This window comes from Vicugna pacos, chromosome 5 (genome assembly GCF_048564905.1).
Source record: "Vicugna pacos chromosome 5, VicPac4, whole genome shotgun sequence".
NCBI lineage: Eukaryota > Metazoa > Chordata > Mammalia > Artiodactyla > Camelidae > Vicugna > Vicugna pacos.
The window spans coordinates 19,379-34,070 of record NC_132991.1 but is presented as its reverse complement, the minus strand read 5'-3'; the positions used below and the strand labels follow the sequence as shown (position 1 = coordinate 34,070).

Below are 14,692 nucleotides of genomic sequence, written 5' to 3'. Positions count from 1 at the left end.
TCATAAGAGATAACAAGTAAAAAATTAAATCTCAGATTATTAATATTGCTTTTCAAAAAGGCATTTAAAACTGTCTGCTGTTTGCATTTATATTAGGAAACATCCTTTTCAAATGTCAGTGAGCATACTCTCCAAATGCATTTACTTAAGCATTCTTATTAATAGTCCTGGTATTATTTTAATAAGAAATACCTAATCAAGATATTTTATATTTAATCTAAATATTGTAGATAAATCACAATATATTAATCATTTACATGCAATCAGAACATTAGAATTTTTAAAGCTACATAACTGTTGATTTATTGAGATACATCAGCCACCAAAAGTAGCAAGTAATGAGAACAAATAATTTATGCTGGGTAAATTCTAATCATATTTCTTTAAAAAATTGTGTAGGAAAATGAACATGTACAACTATGATGAACTAATTCCTTCAACTAGAACAGTCCTGGATGTACTTAAAATATTGAGATTTCATTTAAAATAATATTTATAGTCTTTCTTCCAAAAAATACATTTTAACTATTTTGGTCTCATTGCCAAGGGGATCGAAAATGAACTCATAAAATGAGATTATTGTAATGATTTTATTTTCCTATTAAAATGGCAAGACACAGATTGAGTTGAACAGATACCATGAGAGAGTATATTCTTTTTGACTATAAAAAGTATTTTTGAGGTCTTTTTTCTTGGTAGTGGGATGTCACTTTGCAGGAGCAATATTTAACTACAGATGTATATAGATACAGATACAAATACAGATATACATATGTGTATTCTATTTGCAGAGAATTATCATTAAAAGGTATTTATGATAAGTATCTGTACCATTTATGAAATGAAAAAGTGATTTAAAAACAGCAAAGTTGACTGAAGGGAAATTATCTTGCAATTTATGACAGCATCTAATTTAAATCCCTACTTTCTGACTTACATCAACATTGTGACTTTTAATTAAATTGACACTAAATAATAAATTCTTCAGCATAGTGAGATAAGTGGATTCAAACTTTATTTCCTAGAAAGTATACATTATTCACTTGAATATATCTGTGAAAAAATTTTTAATGTGATTATTTGGAAACAAAACCAAAGTGCGTATGACTCATCAAAACATGTCAATTTTTAAAATCGTAATTACCACATGAAATGGTTAAGGGTAGAATTTAAATACATGGATTCTATTTTTCTCACTTTTAAAACATTCTCTGATTTAGAAGATGAGGTAAAAGGAAAAAGAATTTTGTGAAAAAAATTACAGTGCATACACGTATTGAAAGGTAGTATGTGTAATGAAGCTGCGATATATCTTCTTCAACGGGAACACGAGAGGAAAGGAGAAAGGAGGAGACGGGCATTGGGTACAAGACGACGCGACGGCGACGGGAGAGCGAACTCCGGGAGCAAGGGCGGGGAGGGGGGGCGTGTGCGGGGGCGAACCGAGGGGTGACCGGGACTTCGGGCTAAAACTCGGTGGTTCCCATCGCCCCTTCCCGCGGCCGAGCCTTGAGAGCCACGGTGAGCTCGGGCGTCTCCAGAGCCGCCGCCCCTACCGTCTATCCAGGCCCCGCCCCCTCCGGCGGCATCCCGGAGCGGCCGCCCGGCCCCGCGCCCTCCCCGCGGCTCTGCGGGAGCCGCCCGGCCCCGCGCCCTCCCCGCGGCTTCCCGGAGCGGCCGCCCGGCCCCGCGCCCTCCCCGCGGCTTCCCGGAGCGGCCGCCCGGCCCCGCGCCCTCCCCGCGGCTCTGCGGGAGTCGCCCGGCCCCGCGCCTTCCCCGCGGCATCCCGGAGCGGCCGCCCGGCACCGCGCCCTCCCCGCGGCTTCCCGCAGCGGCCGCCCGGCCCCGCGCTCTCCCCGCGGCTCTGCGGGAGCCGCCCGGCCCCGCGCCCTCCCCGCGGCTTCCTGGAGCGGCCGCCCGGCCCCGCGCCCTCCCCGCGGCTTCCTGGAGCGGCCGCCCGGCCCCGCGCCCTCCCGCGGCTTCCCGCAGCGGCCGCCTAGGCGAGCCGGTGGAAGGCATCCTCCAGGTGGGCAACTATCTGAGTGAACTCTCAGCCTGCTGACCCCAGGGTGGGCAGAGCGAGTATCTCTTCCAAAGGCTCATCCTCAGCAGGACTGGAGCCTCGGGAGCTCCGGGGCCTTTGAGGGGCGCCTCTGCGTTTCCCGGGCTGCTTGAGCCTTTCTGCCTGCAGCCACCAGGCAGCTTGTAACCACCCTGGAGCCCCGCCCGAGCCGCGGCCCAAATGGAAACAATAAAGCTTCTGCAGCAAAGTTAAAGAAAGCAAAATAAACAAAAAGGCTTTAGAAAAGGCCCGTTTTTCTTTCAAAAAAAGTTTTATTCTCCCCTAGAGTTCCCACATCCCCCCATTCCCTTCCCCTATTAAGGTGGTATATAAGCTCTCAAATCTCACCCCTTCTGAGGAGGTACTTTTCTTTTTTTCCTATGAAACTCCTTGTGTATGCAATATTAAAAATGATAAAGTTGTGAATCTATTCTCCTGTTAATTTGCTTTGTTGCTTATTTCATAGTCAGCTTTTGAACTGAAGTGTAGCAGGATGTGCCACTCCCAGATGTATGATTTGGGCATAAGAATTCTTTTGAGCTGAGGATAAAAGAAGAGCTCCCACCTTCCCCTATTTGCTTAAAAGCAGGACATACATTTTAACAGCCATTCCTTCTCCCATTTCTACCAAAAAGGACAAAAGTTAATCACACCATTAGACACCCCATTTTCCCATAAGGGGAAAAAGTTTTTTCCTCTATCTTCCTGGGCTCTACACGGGAGGACAAATAATTTTCTTTCTACCCTTCTGAGTTTTGGAACCAGAAGAATCTGCATAAGAAACTTAACTAAACAACCTTTATTTCAACCCCTGGAGGCCTGAACCTTCTTTCTGCTGTCCTGTCATTTCTCCACAAATTTATCCTTTGTTGAAGATGCTGTAAAAGCTGGAATTCTAAATTGTCTCTTTGAATTACTCATTTTCCTTGGGTATCTCCCATATATACATGAGGTGTACATGTTAATAAACTTCTGCTTGTTTTTCTCTTGGAAACCTGTCTTTATTACAGTGGTCTCAGCCAAAAACTGACTTGTGAAATTTGGCAGGCATGCCTTGTTATAGTATTCCTATCTGGGTTTCTTGAAATCCTGCTCTTGTCTGCTTTCAAAACATAAAAAGACAGCTAAAATAATGCTTCCTAAGCAAAATCTTTCAAAGACTTATGTGTGATACTCTTATGAATACTCAGGCAAGAGACATCTCTTGTGAAATGAAATTAGGAAAACAATTCCATACAATAGTATCAAAAGGAATAGTACTTAGGAATAAATTTAACAAAGTGAGGGCAAAACGTATACCCTAAACTTAGATTCTGATAAATTTCTGAAAGACATTAAAGATCTAAGTAAGTGGAAAGCATGTTGAGAAAATTCAACATTGTTAAGATGGCAATATTTACTTTAAACTCTGTCAAAATCTGAAAGGCCTTTTTTGAAGAAATGAATAACTGACCCCCAAATCTGTCTGGAATTTAAAAGGACACAGAAGAACCAAAGCAGATTTGGAAGAAGAACAAAGTAAGAAGATTCATATTCCTCATTTTCTGAACTTCCTACAAAGCAACAGTAATCAAGACAGTGTGGGGCTGGCATAAAGATAGATACGTAGATCACCAAAATAGAAATAAACCCATGCATCTAAGGTTAACTGATTTTGAGACGATTACAAGACAATTCAGTCAAAGGAGGGTCTATTCAAAAATGGCACTGGGACAAGTGGGTGGCCACATGCAAACCAATGAGGTTAGATCCTTAGCTAACATCATATGCAAAGTTAATATGAAATAGATCCAAAATCTAAATGTAAGTGTTAAAATTATAGAACTGTTAGAAGAAAACATAGGGATGTACCTTCACGACGTCGGATTTGACAGTTGATTCTTAGATATGACACCAAACACACAAGCAACAAGAGCAAATAATAAGTAAATTGAACTCCATCAAAATTCAGACTTTTTATGCGCCACAGAATGTAGTTAACAAAGCAAAAAGACAAATCCCAGAATGGGATAAAATATTAGCAAATCGAGTATGTCATAACGGACTTTTATCTAGAATGTGTAATGAAATCTTGTAACTCAAAAAAGACAAATAACCCAATAAAAATGATATTCCATTTATTCAAAGAAGATATACAAATGACCAATAAGTACAAGAAAAGGTACTTGGCATACTTATATAACAGGAAACACAAATTAAAACCATAATAAGATACTATTTCACACCTATGATGATAATTATAATCCGAAAGTCAGGTCACAAGTGTTGACAAGCATATGGAGAAATTGGAACCCTCTTATACTGCTGCTGAGAATGTAAAATGGTGCAGCCACTTTGGAAAACTCTTTGGCAGTTTTTAAAGTTGTTGAACATAGAGTTACCATATGACCGAGCAATTCCACTAGACGCATATGCAAAAGAGATGAAAACATATGCCCACACAAAAATTTGTACATGAATGTTTATAGTAGCATAATAGCCAGAATTTGGAAACACCCCAAATGTCCATCAACCGATAAATGGATTTTAAAATGTGGTATAGTCATATAATGGAATACTATACAGCAATAAACAGGAGTGAAATGTGAAGTTTGACATGTTACAACACAGATGAACCTCGAAATCACTCTGCTAAGTGAAAGATAGTCACAGTACATCACATATAATGTGATTCTACTGTACATGAAATGTCCAAAATAGGCAAATTGATAGAGACAAAAAGTAGATTAGCCATTGTTTAGTGCTGGGCTGGATGGAGTGAAAGGGAATCAGGCAAGTTATTTAATCTGAAAGTTATTTAATCTGAGAAATGGGTGTAATAAAAATACCCATGTCATAGGTTTATTAAAGAGATTAAGTGAGATATGAAATAAGTTCATGTTAGATTTCATACTCTCATAATTATTACTGTTATTAGCTGACAACCCAGTGTTACCAACCTACTTACTACAAGTTCATTTCTCGTATGCATTGCTCCTGAAACAGATGTGGTACAAACAGGTCCCAGATTCAAAGAACTGCTGAATTTCGTGGTGCAGAACACAAGCACATGAGAGTAGGTGAGGAAAGACAACAAGAGCTGGAATAAATAAGAAAGGTTGTCTAATGCGTGTGAGAAGACCCAAGCTGGAGGAGGAGAAAGTGAATCTCAGGACAGAATGGCAAACTGAGAGGTAGGGATGCAAAGGAAGATATCACTAGTGGACTAGTGAAGACATTGGGCAGGATGAAGATGCTGGAAAGAACATCTTTGAACAGGTAGGACTGAGCTCTGCTACACATGATAGGCTAAGATGTTTAGATACGCGGGGTATTAGTGGAATTTTTATTTTAACTTTGTAAATTGTGGTTTTCTTAGAGAAATAGGATTAGTTGCATATTGCCACCATTGGGTAACAGTTCTTATATTTGAGAGTTGTGTCAAATAACCACTTAGCCAAGTAGCGGTAATGCTTAGCTCTGTCCCCAGTGGGCTTTCAACCAAGAAGCAAAATGCCCACCTTAGAAAGAAGGGTCAAAGGAAAACTGCACCAGATGAACAGCTAAGGAAGACCTGACTCAGGACTTTTGCAATAGAGATTCAAGCTATTGCAGTAGAAGAGAGAAACTGAATTCCGCTCTTCCAGAACAAAAGGTGAGAGGGTTTTTAAGTGCTATGGTGAACTAGCGGGAAAGCGCTGAGGGCTGCTGGTGGGGAGCTGGCCTGGGTGACCAGGCTGCTGCGGTTACTAAGTCCCTCTTGCTGCAGTTAGGTCCCAGCTCTCCCAGAGACCAGGGGCTCCCTTCCTTAATGGTTACATTTCAGAGGGCCAGTCCCAGGGCCCTGAGAAAGACACTCCAGGATTATAGAAGATTTGCATCTCAAAAGAGCAGAGAAAGAATGTGCAATTCCAAATTTTCTGAAGCATATGCTCTAAGAAATAAGAGGTCAAGGGCCTGTAGTCAGGAGAAATCTTTCTAAAGGTTAGTCCAGCTGAGGGGAACATTAAGGCTCATCTTGGTCAAAGGACACATATTTTAGAAATTCTGTCATGTGGAAACAGCCCTTGAATGCTGGTAACGCTTTGGAAATATATATGCATTTATGCAATGAATTATTTTTAAACCAAAAATGTTCTGGGTACAATTATATGCATTATAAACCAAAGGGAGATTGTTCCTTCATTTTGTTTTCCTTTGGATCTCAAGGCCTTATTACCATCTTTTCCCTGTCAAAAAAGAACTATGCCTTGAGGCTTTCCTTCTTCAGGCAATATTTTAATGTAGAATTGAGCTTTATGAGCTGTGACAAGTCCCATTTAATTTCCATCTTCACTTAAGAAACTAAGTGGACTTTGAGGCTGCCTTTGTGCTGGCGATTAGGGCAAGTGAATGTGAATCTCAGTGTGTTTAAGTGGTAGCACATGTGTTACTTTCTGTCTCAAATTCATCTTTATTCAAATGCAATATCCCACAACAGAGCATACTGAAAATCCAGAGCCTTGTGGATGACCCAGACAATCACAGCAGTAGCAGCTAAACTTCGTATTCCTATGGTGCTCTATAATTTTTAATCACTTCCTCATACATAACCTTATTTTGTCTTCCCAGCAAGCACTGCGGTAGGGTTTACTGCAGGCTTTTACAGTTGCCGTCCTGGAAATGGCGAGACTTGACTTGGAGGCTTTGGGCTCCTAGCTTAATAAATAGTTAGACACCGAATACTTTTTTCAGATCTTGGTACTTAATTAGCATGAACTTCAAAATCATTATGCTCTTCTCTTTTTAAGTGTTCCCTTACTTAAACCATTTTCATCTACATAAACCCACATGCAGACCCGAATGAGTTCCAGAGCCACTGCAGGGGGACCCCAACGCCAGCTGTTTCCCAGGGTGACAGGGAACCAGATCACTGTTATCAAGTCCAAACTTGTTCTGCTCACTGCAGGACAGGCCAATAAATCAGGAGATGAAGTATTGGGGCAAGGAACAGTGACTTTATTAGGAGAGTCTGCAGACTGAGAAGGTGGCAGACTAACGTCTTGGAGAACTACCCTCCTCAACTCAGGCTTCAGGCTCCTTTTCTACTAAAAAGGAGAGGGAGTGTGCTTGGTTGCCACAAACTTCTTGCTGCAGGAATTCTTTGTTTTTGGAATCCTTTGCAGCTGTCCCTGTGGGTCAGGTTATGGTGCCCCTGTAAAACCTCCAACAAAACAAAGGTTATTCCCTATTCTGCAACTTGTTATCTTTACAGGAGTGCAGAAGTGTTCATATCCTTAAAGGTCAGAGCCCTGAGAATAGGCTGCCCTGTATACTTCAGGCTAAAGGCAACATTGTTTTACAAAAGCTGCAGAGCTAGTGAGACTAAGCCTAGAAAACAGGGCACAGGGTTAAAGGAAAAGGAACATATACAATACGAAGTCAGATTTGCTCTTTTCTATTACAACTCCAGGCTGGTGCAGGTTTGCGGACAAGGATGCTCATCTGAAGTCAGGATGCTGACCTCCAGTCCATGCCTCACATTTTAAGATCCACTCCCCTCACATTCAATGGTTTTCTCTGAAAGAAAACCTTGAGAAGGTGTTAGAAATTTTAGTTGGCTTTTAGAGATAAGGATGTGATCTGCTGTCCAGCAGAATACTTAAAGAGGAAGCCCTGTCTGCTGTATTCACCACCAGATCTCCAGGATCTAATATATTTCCTGAATGTAGTAGATGCTCAGTGAACATCTGCTGAAATTGTAATAAAGAACAAATCTGACTTTATATTGGGTCTGTTCCTTTAATTTTAACCACTGTGCCTTGCTTTCTAGGCTTAGCCTTGCCAGCTCTGCACCTTTTGGGAAACAACGTTGCCTTTAGCCTGAGATAGACAGGAGAGCCTGTTTTCCGGGCTCTGACCTTTAAGGATGTCAACACTTCTGCACTAAGGTGGAGATGGCAAGTTGCAAAATAGAGAAAAACCTTTGTTTTGTTGGGGGTTTACAGGGACACCATGGCCTGAGCCACATGGAGGGCTGCAAGAATAAAGCATTCCTACAGCAAGAAGTTTGCAACAATGAACCCCACTACCTCCTTTTTTTTTTTTTTTTTTTTCTGTATAAAAGGAGCCTGTATTCTGTCTGGAGCAGGATGGTTACTCCAAGATACTAGTCTGCCATCTTCTCGGTGTTTCGGCTTTCCAAATAAAGTCACTATTCCTTGCCCCAACATCTCATCTCCTGATTTATTGACCTGTCATGCAGTAACAAAATTACTCAGTTTTGGGAAAAGACCTAGTAAGGAACACTGTGTCTTGTAATGTCTTAGGGAGAACTGGTCACAGAGCTCTTTGTGGGACTTACATTAAAATTAGTGAATGATCTGGAAACCAATGAAAATCATGACTCAAGGAAATCAATCCAGTAGTATACTCAGAGATCAGCATTTATATTTATCATTTGAAAGTGAATGTTTTATTTCCCCTTGTCTTCTACTGTGCAGTTTTTAGTTAAGGTTACACTGCTCCCTTGTTGTTGTGGAAATTAATTTGTTAATTACCATTAATTCATTCTCCATTTCAAAAGTAAAAACAATAAAAAAATAAGTCAATGGTCAATAAGCTTTCAAAAACTGGTGGCCTCTCCACTGATTACCCTTTGAGTTCAAGCGCATGTTTCTGTTGCAAATCTGATTGTATCTTGGGATCGGGTGAGCCATCACCACAACCGGAAAAGCTTGCTTTTGCTACTAAACACAGATTTTAAAATTAAGAAAAACACCTAAGCAGTTTAGATATAATTTTCAGTTTCTAGGGTTTGCTGGTCCTTTCCGCCAAGCTGATTTCGAAATGTGGGGAGTTGAGTATCAGTAAAAACACAAACTACAAACTTTACACTTTCAACAAGCAGGCCCCACCTGGTTCCTCTAAATGGCACAGACTTTATGGCAGATTTCTGAAAAGACTTGTTCAGGTTCTAATATAAATTAACAAATACACAATTTTGAAACACCCGCTATACAAAAAAGTATGCCTCTACTTTGTATGGTTCTACTTTCTGGGACACAGAAGCCCATCCCCTTCAGAGAGGCTATGTCCCTCCCCTCCTCCCACATCCCAGATGGCAGCGCGCATGGATTCCCCACTGGAGCATCGGGCAGGAGACACCACTACAGGTGGACTCAGTCCTGTAGTGGAGGAGAAAGGGTGACAGGGAGGGCCAGAGTGGGGAGGATTACACTTCTGACAACTTCCCAACTCTCCCCCTCCGTGAGAGGGGCTCTGCAGGAGGCACCCACTCTAGAAAAGCCAGGGACTGAGAGGCCACTGTGTCCATGTCCCTCCCTCCTGGAACACTGCCCACCAGAAGAGAACTGTCAGCTCGAGCAGGAAGGGGCGGCCCTTCTTCAAGATGGGGACCCGGCCGCAGTGCTTTCAGACCGACCCCAGTGTTGTCTGCAGAGGAGGCAACACACCTGCGAGTGCACACTTGGGGCCGTGTGCATCCCAGAACCGAGCGCCAGACACAGCACACTGACAGCACAGCAGCCTGTGCAGAACGCAGAGCCCCCTGGACTGGGCACTCTGTGCCCACATCAGGACAGAGCTTGGTCCTGCTCCCACTTGGGGATGCCGTCTGCCCCTGTCCCTCTTACCTCACTGTCCTTGCTGATCCTCCAGGCCACGATGAGCTGGATCACGCCCCGCGTGTTCCCTTCAGTGGACATGGGCCTGAGGAGGGTCTCCATGGCAACCTGGTTGTTCTTGCCCGGCAGGGACTCCCCGTTCACCATCATCAGCTGATCATTCACCTGCAGCCTCCATCCTGGGAAGAAGACAGGAGACAATCAGTGCTGTGAAAGAGTCTGTAATAAAAGAAGTTGCTTTCTTTAATTAAAAAAATTTTTAAAAAGGAAAAAAAGGGGGGATGGCTTTAATATGAATGGATTATGCCCAATTGAACAGCAGCATGCTGCTGTGTAAGTGGCCCCTGTGTCTACTTCAGTCATTCACACGTTTGTAAATAAGTCATTATCATACTCTGTTTACCAGAACAGCAGACTGATTCACAGGACACAAAGTGATTACTTTCCTCCTTCCAGAGACACCCAGAGAGGGTATTTACAACCCAAGATGTGTGAAAGCTCCAGGCTATTAGCCAGCTGGGGAGGAGAGCCCCCTTCACAGCCAGCCAGGAAATTTTCCCCAGGCTGGGAAACAGGCTGCATGACCCCCAGGAAGGAGGGGGAGGGAAGAGATGAACCTTTCCTGTGGGCAGCTCTGTGCCTGGACCTGTGCTAAGTCTGCACAGACAATCTCCATTGCCCCAGAATGACCAAGGGCTGTGAGTTTTGTGAGGCACAAACACACACTATAGATAAGACAGATGAACAAGGTCCTACTGTACAGCAGGGGCAACTATATTCAATACCTTGTAATAACAGAATGGAAAAGAATATGGAAGAGAGTATGTATGTATGTGTATGACTGAATCACCACGCTGCACACCAGAAAGTAACACAACATGGTAAATCAGCTAGACTTCAATTTTTAAAAAATAGTTTAAAAAATGGTAAGCTGAAGGCCTGAGTGCCACGCCCACGTGAGAGAGTGCTGTGATGTCCCTGGTTGTTCGATTGTGGAAAACACGTAAGTGTTGGGGCTGTCAGAACACGCTGCCACAAAACACACCATGTTGGCATTGGGGTTATTTTGAGTGGAAGGTAACTGAGACCTGGCAATCACAAGAGGAAGCCTCTGCTCCCCCTTGGAGCCCGCCTCGTGGAGGTGTCCCCTCCACTCTCCCAGAGCTGGGGGAAGAGTAACCCTCACCAGCAAAGATGGAGATGGCACTGAGACGCATCCAGGCAAACAAGCCTTACATGGAAACCTTCTCTGCCACCCGTTTCCCTCATGTACCTGCCATCCCACAGTGCGTGCCCTGGAAGCCCAAACCTCCTTTCTTTGTCTGATCACCACTCCACCCTGCATCATCATTTGCGAAATTGGTCCAGAAGCTTCTGAGGCTAAGCGCTTCTTTAGGGTTTCACTGCTTCTTTATGGCGCCCCCATACCCATAAAATTGGAAATATTAACATAGATAAAATCAGTGAATTTTCCCTCCCATGAATCTGTCTTTTGTCAGTTTAATTCACAGGCCACAGATACCACATCTAAGAGGGTAGAGGCCAGGTTTCTTCCCTACAGCTTATGTGTTTTCAACACTGGGTTGTAACTAAACATCTTGGTTCATGAGTACTCGATAAAGTTGATACCTGCTTACTTTAGATGCTGTTCCTCTGTTAATAATGGACTTGATGAAGATCCCCAGGTCTGTGTGATTCTCTTTAGGCTGCTTTCCTTTGACACTGATGCCCAGACCAGCAGATCCTGAGTCACTGATCCGAACTTTGAAGGTGAGAAACTTCTGGTGTTATTGGGTGAGAGAGAAGGATCCTCGTCTTCTGCTTTCTACTGGGAGACAAAGTGGCACATGTTATGCTCCAGTTACTTCCTTCTGCTACCTTCCAAGGACCACAAGGGAGTAGTTCTTTGGTCATAACAGGCACAGCACTTCCACCAAAGTTCCACCACAAGACCCCCAGGACCAGGCACATCAGCACCACGTCCAGATCATTCCTGGGACCAGCTGCTAAGTCTTTCATGTGGCACTTGCTTCAACTGAAACAATTAGGTCTAAACCAGATTCTGAGAAATATGACGGGAAATACAGCAGGAGGACAAAAGACATGTGGGCGCCTCCAATTCTGGTTTGTTTCTTTTCTTGTCTGTTTACATATTCTTAAACCACAAGAGAAAAACAGTGAAGGCACGAATCAAAATAAGTAAACATAGCTCATTTGTCCCTTTTTTTCCACTAGGAATGTTCAATGTTGGTAACACTTGAACGTTCACTAATGGTGTCCTTTATTCACAGTAACAAACCCTGACAACACAAAGTCAGCAGAAAAAAAGATACTCATTTTCAGAGAGCCACCGGGGAGTTTTAACCTCCAACATCTGGGAGACAAAGGGGAGCTAGGCAGCGCCAGTGGGAGTTTCCCACAGGGCCGTGCAGCACTTTAGTACAGCGGGCGGGTGTGACCCCAGCAAAGCTGCTGAGTCGAACAGTTGTCCACACCAGCTTCCCCGTCCAAACTGTGGCCACCAAGTGTGACTGGAGACCGTTTCAGACATGACACTGCGGAGATACACAAAGTTTTACCTTTCTTCCCTAAAACAGCATGGGAGAAATGAACACATCAAGTATAACCTGATGAAATGCATTGAGATGACATATAAAATTGTGGGACACCTGAAGGGGAAGCTGCCTGCCTTCTGGAACCCTCCTCAGCGACCCCACCTGGACCTCAACATTGGCCATCTCCAAAGAGGCCAGAATCCCATATCAAACCCAGTGCTTCCAGCCACAGGACACACAGGTGTCACAAGCTCTTTGAACCACAACTAAATCCTTCATCCTCATCCCACTTTTCCCAACTTTGCAAAATTTCTCCATCATCTGCTCAGTCATTCAAACTGGAGTTTACCAGATTACAGTGGAAGAATGGTCAAACATCTAGTGGGACCTAGTTAGACTAGAACCTAATGCAGCCTTTAAAGATTGTAGTTTTACAGAGTGTCCAGTTACACACATATAAGGCTACTGCAGAGCAATGAAAATGCGTGTAGACTCCAATTTTTTCTTTGTATCCCAACTAATTTTTTAAAACTTTCCAATAGTTATCAAAATTAACATAATAATGATAAAATAGTTTTAGAAAGGATTTTGGGGACCTAACATGCAATCTCAAATATCTCAATTAGATGAAATAATTTTTGGAAGTACAGAGTTTATCAGTAAGATATTTTTTAAGATTATCACTAAGAGATGTTATATTTAAGTCTCTAAATCCATAATATGATCTATAAAGCTTCTAATTTACTAATATTCAATGTTAACATTCATTGTGCCATCTCAAGGGTACCCTTGGAGTTATCAGGACAAGATATGTTTCCAAAAAGATCACTAACATTTAAAAACAGGAAAACTATATAATAAAGAAGATTAAAAAGAACAAACTAAAAAGACCCTGGATGACACCTTTGTTAACTGCACAAAGTAAATGCATTTCAGTATCAAAATCAAAATGAAGTCTTTATGTGCTCATTATAAAACACTTCTTCTATTTAAAATATTCCCAGGGAGTAATTATAGCTCAAGTTTAGGGGAAGGTGAGGGCAAAGCCCCATCAGGCAGCCACACCCCTAGGACTGAGGCTCTGGACAGAGATTTCAGCTGCTCTTGGGACCAGAAGATGCGCAGAAGAGCCCACCCATGAGGTTCTCAAACAAGGTTCCTTGGAGCCCTGGGACTCCACAGCGGGGATCGTCCTCTAGAACTTGAACTGCTCCACCCCCTGGGCATTGGGGCAGGCTCTGCTGGCCAGAAGGTGGTCCCACTGTTAGTCTGAGCACCACGGAACTGGTCCACGCTGCCTCTTCTGGCTGGATCCCGGGGCAGAGCTGGGCAGGGGCCCAGGCTGCCAGCACGGACAGCTCCTGCACCCTCTCACCTCCCCAACCTGCCACTGCCCTGCATCTCTGCTCCTCAGAGAAGCCCTCCATACCCTGCTCCATTCACGTCCTCCGCATGTGCCAAGGACCACTCCAACCAGCACCCCAGCCTGGGGGAAGGAGGGGGAGCTGCCCGGGGAGGTGGGGGGAGCTGGCCTCCACGTTGCCCAGCCCCACAATCTGCCCTCCCGTTCTCCCGCCCCAGCACTGGGGGCCCTGAGACACTGATGGAAGGTGGGTTTTTTGGTTGGTTTCCTGGACACCACACCTGCCCCCCTTCCCAGGGATCTGGCCACCTCTTCCCTCCTCTCCTGCTCCTCGGCTTGGGGCTACGAACAGAATCAGGTCCAGGATAACCGGCTTCCTCTGTAACCCCACTTAGCTTACTCTGGGCCTCAACGGTTGCTATTCTGTGGACTCCATCAGCCCCACTAGCTCAGGAGAGGCTAAGAGCCCTGGCCCACATCACCTGGCCCACAATGACCAGCCAGCATAGAAGCCCAGCCTGGCCCCTGCCACCCTCCCTGCCCTGGCTATGGCCCCAGCCTCCCTTGACTCACTCGGTGTCCTACAAGAGGGTCTCCCCTCCAAGTGCCTGCAAGGCCCTCCGCCTGCCCTGCCGCCATGGAGCCCTGCCCAGTGTCCTAGCCCACTGATCGTGCCCTCCTGTGCAGGTGCCCCTCTCACCAAGGAAACCAAACTATTAAAAAGGTGAACCGAGCCCCAGCCCCTCCCTGCTGGGACCTGCCCAGCACACGTGCACCCCCGCCTTTGTCTCTGACATCCACAGGGCTTGTCCGCACCTCTCCCGCAATCTTGCACACGACCCTCTGACCAAGTGAGCTGCTGACTCCGGGTCACATGCAGCTCCAACACCAGGGACCCCACCTCCTCAATCCCGCGCATCTTATATCTGGCTGTTACTGCCTCCTCCCTCCCCCGCCCCAGAAGGCAGCTCCACGACACAAAGGACTTTCCTCGTGCCTCTTCACTGCTCCTCGTCCCTCGAGCAGAACACCTCCCAGGAGCTGGGGAACTAGTTGCTGGATAAGGATTTGCACAGCCACACCACGTGCAACCCTAAACTGGATCTCC

General features: G+C 44.5%; 1 protein-coding gene across 1 annotated transcript in view; it reads right to left on the bottom strand.

The window, feature by feature from the left end:
* LOC107035261 (uncharacterized) overlaps window positions 1–14,692 on the bottom strand; it is a gene marked incomplete at its 3' end in the record, with an annotated part of 48,137 nt that overhangs the window by 16,313 nt on the left and 17,132 nt on the right. Inside the window, exons 6-7 of the mRNA XM_072962061.1 lie at window positions 11,304–11,494; window positions 9,676–9,845 (exon numbers count right to left, since the gene is read on the bottom strand). The remainder of the gene's footprint in view (window positions 1–9,675; window positions 9,846–11,303; window positions 11,495–14,692) is intronic.